Source organism: Oncorhynchus tshawytscha, linkage group LG04, assembly GCF_018296145.1.
Source record: "Oncorhynchus tshawytscha isolate Ot180627B linkage group LG04, Otsh_v2.0, whole genome shotgun sequence".
Taxonomy (NCBI): domain Eukaryota; kingdom Metazoa; phylum Chordata; class Actinopteri; order Salmoniformes; family Salmonidae; genus Oncorhynchus; species Oncorhynchus tshawytscha.
The window spans coordinates 13,435,530-13,443,908 of record NC_056432.1 but is presented as its reverse complement, the minus strand read 5'-3'; the positions used below and the strand labels follow the sequence as shown (position 1 = coordinate 13,443,908).

Here is an 8,379-nt window from a genome sequence, read left to right as displayed (position 1 = left end):
TCTTTCGTAAGGATGTTAGAAACGGTCCTTGCTGTGGCCTGACGCAGGGAAAATAGCTCCACCCACTTTGAATAATAATCAACAAAAACAAGCATGTACACATTCTGATTGGAGCTTCTAGGAAATGGACCCATCAAATCCACTCCTAACATTTCCCAAGGTCGGGTAACCACTGTTTGCTGCAACTTGCCAGCAGGCTTTCTACCTTCTGGTTTGTACATTTGACAAACCTGACAGTTTCGGATGTGCGACTTCACATCCATGCCCAGATTTGGCCAGTACAGTAACGCTTGCAACCGCTTGTAGGTTTTGAACCTGCCCAAATGACCAGCTAATGGGTCTTCATGGAAATGTTGAAGCAGTTGAAGGCGTAGAGTTTCAGGTATGTACATTTGGTAGAGTGTTCTGTGAGGTAGTTGTACAACACGGTAGACTTTGTCTTCAATGATGGTCTGCTTTGTGGTAGGATTGACCATCTTTTCTCCATCTTCCAGGATAGTCTGGTACAAAGCCTGTACTTCTGGATCATCCTGTTGGGCTTTCCATATGGCCTCATCAGAGATGGGAAAGTCCGTTTTGGGCGAGTCTCGACTGCTTGACAGGACAGTAGCACATGTAAGATGAGGGCCACCGTTATCACAAGCAGGAGCTCTGGACAAGGCATCTGGAACAGTGTTGTATTTTCCTTTCCGGTATTCTACTGCAAAGGTGAACTCTTGCAACCGTAGAGCCCATCTTATGAGTCTGGTACTTGGTTTGTTGGTCTTGAACACCCACACAAGGGAGGAATGGTCAGTGACCACAGTGAAGTGTCTTCCCTCCAGGTAGTACCTCCACTTTTGCAAAGCCCAGACAACTGCAAGGCACTATTTCTCAGTTGTGAAGTAGTTCCGTTCTGCTCCATTCAATGTCCGACTGCCGAATGCTGGCACTTCTTCAGTGCAAAGTTCAGTCTGTTGGACTAGGACAGCACCAAGTTCAACATCACTTGCATCAGTGTAAACAACAAAAGGGCAATCAAAGTTGGGATGACCTAAATTGGGAGGTGTGACGAGGTGTCATTTCAGGGTTTCAAAGGAGGTCTGGCACTCTGCCGTCCATAGGAATTCCACTCCTTTTCGCTTCAACGCGTTGAGGGGTTCTGCCACCTGGGAGAAGTTCGACACAAACCGATGGTACCATCCAGCCATACCAAGGAACCGTTGAAGGGCCTTGAGTGTGGTTGGCACAGGGAAGTCTTGTACAGCCTTCGTCTTTTCAGGATCCACATGAATGCCGACAAAAGACACAATATGCCCAAGGAACTTCAGGGAGGTTTGGCAGAAGTTGCTCTTCTTCATATTCAAGGTCAGACCAGCTTCTCTTAGCTTGTCCAACACTGCTTGAAGATCTTGAAAGTGTCTTTCTCTGTTCTGAGAGTAGATAATTATATCGTCCAGGTAGACGAAACAGATCTTCCCTTTGAGCTCACCTAACGCAATCTCCATGAGTCTTTGGAAAGTGGCAGGGGCATTCTTTAATCCAAAGGGCATCACCTTAAAGGAAAACAAGCCCTCAGCACAGACAAAAGCAGTCTTGTCCTTGCTTTCCTGGTCCATCTCAACCTGCCAATAACCACTATTGAGGTCAAGGGTAGTGAACACAACAGCGCCAGACAATGACTCCAGGATCTCGTGGATGGTAGGAAGAGGATAGGCATCAGTCTGGGAAACATTGTTGGTCTTCCTATAGTCCACACAAAATCTAAGACCACCAGTCTTTTTTGGGATGAGGACAACAGGAGCAGCCCAGGGAGAGGAGGAACGTTCTATTATATCTTGTGTTAACATATCATTAATGAGTCCCTTTTGGATGATTAGCTTCGCTGGGGACAAACGATATGGCTTTTGCTTGATCGGCATTTCCTGTGTAAGGAATATTTTGTGCTTCAGGAGCCCGGTGCGTCCTAGCTTTGAAGTACATACATCAGCATTATTCTGCAGCTGTTCCAACAGCCTTAACTCCTCTGGCTGTTCCAGCTGAGCTCTTCTCACAGCCTGTAAAAGGAGATTGTCAGAAGGAATATCAAGGGTTAGTGGTACTGGAGCAACGGCAGAGAAGAGTGCCACATTTGAACCCCAATCATGTAACTTTGTAGCTTCTGATTGGTGCGGTATTAACTGAAAGGAAGGGGATGTCGATGGGGGGGCGTAGGCAGTGACTCTTGGAGTTTCAGCTCTGGTTAAAGCACCCAGAGTAGGATGGTCATTCCTGCGAAGAGAGTTAGGTGTGTTGGCCTGTTGTGATTTGTGGTTTCTGGAAGGGTTTACTTGATACGGTCTTGGACATGTAGCTGAAGAATGTCCCTTTTGGCTACATCTCCAACAGAACATGAGAGGGGTCTTGGCTGGAGACTCTAGCTGTTGTTGATGGTCTGTCTTGGGTAACTGTTTGGGTGTCTGTTTCTTTCTCTGGTCATATTGCTGTTGGCATTCTCTGTCCTTCTCAAACTGCTGTCCCAAGCGAACCAGTCCATCGACAGTGGTGACTCGTTCTCGGAGTTGACTGGCTAGTAGTGGGTTGATGTTCTTCAAGATCAATTTAATGACCTCTTCCTCCTCAATGCCAGGTTTCCACCTTCTGCACAGGGAGTGGTAACCGTATGCAAAGTCACGAATACTCTCTTTCTCTCTTTGTACTCGATTTCTGACTCTGTCTGCCAATTCATCTGTGTAGTCCTCAGACAGAAATGCAGAGGAAAACTTGGCCTCAAAGTCAGCCCAGGAGGTAGTGGTGAGACGTGCAACATCCCACCAGTCTCGAGCTGTCCCATGCAACACATTCCTCAATGTGGCAAGGAGTTCTTCGTCAGCCAGGGGATTGAGGGCAAGAAAGTCACAACATCTTTCTAGATACATTAGCAGATCAGGACTGTCATCTTTTTTCCCAAAGGTGGGAAATTGCAATTTAATGGGCATCGCCCCCACATGACGTCTACTCAAATCACCATGAACAAACGAGCTAGGAGGGATTGAGGAAGTAGAGGGGGAGGGTGTTATCGGACAATGAAAATGAACACCAGGATGCATGGTAGATTGCATCCTGCAAGGGGTGGCTGCAGCATGGCCTTGTCTTGGCTGTTCAGAGGTGCCAGCTTGGCCCTCAGTGGTCTGAACAGAAGTGGGCCCCAGTGGCCTAATGGATAAGGCACTGGCCTCCTAAGCCAGGGATTGTGGGTTCAAGTCCCATCTGGGGTGCCATTTTTTATGTAACGGTTTTGACTTGAGGTTATTATTTATAGGGGTGCCAGGTAGGTTGTGCCTACCAGAGAAAACATTGGTTTCTACTTTTAGTTTGGGTGGGAATGAGTCCCATCTGGTCCGTCAAGTCTACACCAATACAAAGGACTTATGTAAAAGTCAGGATGGAAATAAACTTTTCATAAACCCTTAAAACATTGGAAAGAACTTCAAAAACAACTATATTCTTTTGCCTGGGTTGTATTAGCAACAACAATGATTACACACATATAATAATATCACAATGAGTTCTGGTTCCTCCAGAAATGTCCTGTACCTCGGGCCTAAAAAGAGTCCAGCCCGGTTAAGGAGTTCAGTGAACTCAAGTGACTTTTGTCACGAAATGTTTGTCCGTTCATTCCGTGTAGCGTAAACCCAGTATTAAACATACAATGAATATAACAATTATTTTACCACAGAACTTTAAAGCGTATCAACTCTTACTAAGTCCTCAACTACAACTAACTACATAAATCACAGTATACATCACATCAAAACAAATGAAATACCGTATACAAAAAGGTGGTAGTCAGTCGGTCAGTCAGACAATCCAATCCGCCAATAGATCTCCAGCGGAGAAAGGCCACGAAGAACGGAGAGGTGTAGTCCACGGACGCAAAGAGTGGATCCGATCCTGGGTAAACTCTATTAGGCTACAAAACACACGTTTAACGGCAACAAAACAAACGGAATAGAGAAGCTTCGGCACTGAGGGTTGAACACATCCTCATTCACGTCTCCATCACAACCCCACTTTTGCGCAGCTGATGCTGGCTATTTAATTGGGAATTAAAGGGAAAGCACCCTATTGGAAGGAGAAGCACTGAGACGGTTCAGAAAAATTCAGGGCCGTCACAACCCGCCTCTTTAACCACAAGTTCTCAATGGGATTAAGGTCTGGGGAGTTTCCTGGCCATGGACCCAAAATATCAATGTTTTGTTCCCCGAGCCACTTAGTTATCACTTTTGCCTTATGGCAAGGTGCTCCATTATGCTGGAAAAGGCATTGGTCGTCACCAAACTGTTCCTGTATGGTTGGGAGAAGTTGCTCTCGGAGGATGTGTTGGTACCATTCTGTATTCATGGCTGTGTTCTTAGGCAAAATTGTGAGTGAGCCCACTCCCTTGGCTTAGAAGCAACCCCACACATGAATGGTCTCAGGATGCTTTACTGTTGGCATGACACAGGACTGATGGTAGCGCTGTCGTGTCTTTGGCTATGCCGGATTAAGTGATATGACATGCTATTCTATAAAACAATTAGAATGTCGGGGCACCACAATTAGAACTAGAATGTCGGGGCACAACAAAATAATGTTTATAGAGCTGTTATCTTCAGAATAAACTCTTAAAGACCTGGTAATCTTTTACCTCAATAGCAGACAATATTTAATCGTAACTTTATTTAGTCTCATATGAAAGTTGTAAATTCTTGGTTATCTTCACAAACCCTGGCTAACAAGTTGAATCAGCAATACAAATTGTGGTTGAATTATTTATTTACTAAATACCTAAATAATCACACAGAATTACATGTACACAGAATGTATCATACATTGATTACAAATGATGTCATAAAGGAAAACGTCCCTAGCGGATGGAAGAGAGGGGGTTGGGTTTGAGTGAAAGAGCGGGAAGATTGAGGAGCAAAAAGGTTTTGTGTCTCCATCGGGCCGTAGGCAGCTATGCAATCGTAAATACAGTATCTTATGCATTCTAAATAACCGCCCATTTGAAAAAGGAGAATGCAATAAATATTTACTCTGAACTGCACTTCGGTAGATTGTTCATAGATGGGAGGCCGGGTGGTCCAGCATGGATCTCTGGTCCTCTGAAGACTGTCTAGTGGTGAACTGGAGCGTGGTAGAATGCATACTCTGTCCGTCCACTCCTAGCCCACAATTAGCGGGCGGAGGGGGTAGCACTTCTTCAGTGAATAAGAGTTCAAAGTTCATACCAAGTTGCCATACTTTAAGCTCTTGCTATATTCTGGCTGGTATTGTCGAAATTCATCCTTCCAGTGTGTAGGTCGTCACCTTCACATTGAAATTTGATGCCAATTGCATTAGGTTCTTGCTGATGTTGGATTAGTCCTGTAGGTGGTCTTTGTCCTTACACGTGGGGACTGCCAGTCCGCACGTCCTTGGAAGAGAAAGTTACATCAACGTTTCGTCAATGTGTTTATATAGTGGTTAAAGAAGGGCGTGTTTCATAGTTTACAACCCATGTCTGTTCACTTTGGCAGGGCCTCTGAGTGAGCAGAGTGGTGTTATGACAAACCGTTCTCTCATTTAATGTCTTATGGGCAGGTGGGATGGTAGCGTCCCACCTGGCCAACATCCGGTGAAATTGCAGGGCGCAAAATTCAAATTACAGAAATATAAATAGTTAACATTTATGAAAATACAAGTATTATACATCAAAATAATGCTTAACTTCTTGTTAATTAAGCCGCTGTGTCAGATTTCAAAAGGCTTTACAGCGAAAGCACACCATGCGATTATCTGAGGACCCCGCATACAAAATCATGAAAAACATTTTTGAACAGGCAGGTGCGACACGAAAGTCAGAAATTGCGATATAATAAATTCCTTACCTTTGAAGATCTTCTGTTGGCACTCCAAAAGGTCTCAGTTACATCACAAATGGTCATTTTGTTCGATAAAGTCCTTCTTTATATCCATAAAAACTCAGTTTAGCTGGCGCACTTCATCCAATAATCCACCAGATGCCCTCCTTCAAAATGCATACAAAATTAATCCCAAACATTACCAATAAACTTATCCAAACAAGTCAAACAACGTTTATAATCAAACCTCAGTTATCCTAATACGTAAATAAACAATACAATTTAACGACAGAGAATAGTATGTTCATTGCCGGAGATAAATAACAAAGAAAGCTCTTTCATCCATAGTGGAAACACTACAGCCAAAATGGGAGCCACTTAGAAAAACTACAACTTCTAGCTCATTTTTCCAAAAACAGCCTTAAACCCTTTCAAAAGACTGTTAACATCTAGTGGAAGCCATAGGAACTGCAATCTGGGAGGACGTTGCCTCATAATATTTCATGAAAGTAATTGGAAACAGTGGTAGGCTGAATTTGTATTTTTTTGGGATGGTTTGTCCTCTGGGTTTCACCTGCCATGTCAGTTGTTATACTCACAGAAGTTATTTTAACAGTTGTAGAAACTTTGGAGTGTTTTCTATCCAAATCTACCAATTATATGTATATCCTTCTGGGCCTGAGGAACAGGCAGTTTACTTTAGGCAAGCTTTTCATCTGGACGTGAAAATACTGCCCCCTACCCAAAAGAGGTTAAGAAGCTAAATTTACATTTAATCTTTTCACAAATAGTTTCATATTTAAACATTTAAATTGCACAACAATTCCATGTGAATCTGATAGCTAGAATGTGTAGACTTTCCAAGATACAGTTTATGTCGTCCTATGATTAGTAATAATGTCTCAGACGCCAACTGATCTGACATCGTATTCATTATGTACCAACTGGTTGGATTTCCGAATTATGGTTCCGTTTCCCACCTTTTGATGTCCCCAGAATCTCAGTGTTAACAAAGGGCTTTTTCAAGAGTCAACTCTATAGAGTAGAGAGAGAGAAATGGGGGGGGGTATTTATGGGGGTCATAAAACTCTGCCATCAAGCCAACGTCATGACAGCGCTCACCTTGTCTTCTCTGGACAAGCTTTTTTCTGGATGCCCCAAACAATCGGAAAGGGGATTCATCAGAGAAAATGAAAAAAGTCTTTGCCTCACTGTGCGTGCAGATGCACTCACACCTGCCTGTTGCCATTCCTGAGCAAGCTCTGTACTGATGGTGCCCCAATCTCGCAGCTGAATCAACTTTAGGAGACGATCCTGGCGTTACTGGACTTTCTTGGGCGCCCTAAAGCCTTCTTCACAACAATTGAACCGCAGTTAAGTTCCCCGAGCCACTTAGTTATCACTTTTGCCTTATGGCAAGGTGCTCCATTATGCTGGAAAAGGCATTGGTCGTCACCAAACTGTTCCTGTATGGTTGGGAGAAGTTGCTCTCGGAGGATGTGTTGGTACCATTCTGTATTCATGGCTGTGTTCTTAGGCAAAATTGTGAGTGAGCCCACTCCCTTGGCTTAGAAGCAACCCCACACATGAATGGTCTCAGGATGCTTTACTGTTGGCATGACACAGGACTGATGGTAGCGCTGTCGTGTCTTTGGCTATGCCGGATTAAGTGATATGACATGCTATTCTATAAAACAATTAGAATGTCGGGGCACCACAATTAGAACTAGAATGTCGGGGCACAACAAAATAATGTTTATAGAGCTGTTATCTTCAGAATAAACTCTTAAAGACCTGGTAATCTTTTACCTCAATAGCAGACAATATTTAATCGTAACTTTATTTAGTCTCATATGAAAGTTGTAAATTCTTGGTTATCTTCACAAACCCTGGCTAACAAGTTGAATCAGCAATACAAATTGTGGTTGAATTATTTATTTACTAAATACCTAAATAATCACACAGAATTACATGTACACAGAATGTATCATACATTGATTACAAATGATGTCATAAAGGAAAACGTCCTAGCGGATGGAAGAGAGGGGTTGGGTTTGAGTGAAAGAGCGGGAAGATTGAGGAGCAAAAAGGTTTTGTGTCTCCATCGGGCCGTAGGCAGCTATGCAATCGTAAATACAGTATCTTATGCATTCTAAATAACCGCCCATTTGAAAAAGGAGAATGCAATAAATATTTACTCTGAACTGCACTTCGGTAGATTGTTCATAGATGGGAGGCCGGGTGGTCCAGCATGGATCTCTGGTCCTCTGAAGACTGTCTAGTGGTGAACTGGAGCGTGGTAGAATGCATACTCTGTCCGTCCACTCCTAGCCCACAATTAGCGGGCGGAGGGGGTAGCACTTCTTCAGTGAATAAGAGTTCAAAGTTCATACCAAGTTGCCATACTTTAAGCTCTTGCTATATTCTGGCTGGTATTGTCGAAATTCATCCTTCCAGTGTGTAGGTCGTCACCTTCACATTGAAATTTGATGCCAATTGCATTAGGTTCTTGCTGATGTTGGATTAGTCCTGT

The 8,379-nt window shown here is 43.5% G+C and overlaps 1 non-coding gene across 1 annotated transcript; it reads left to right on the top strand.

Annotated features, from left to right (window-relative positions):
• The first annotated feature begins 3,163 nt into the window (after positions 1-3,163).
• Positions 3,164-3,236, top strand: trnar-ccu. Its single transcript has one exon. It is a non-coding gene; the product is annotated as a tRNA-Arg (tRNA).
• Positions 3,237-8,379: the final 5,143 nt, after the last annotated feature.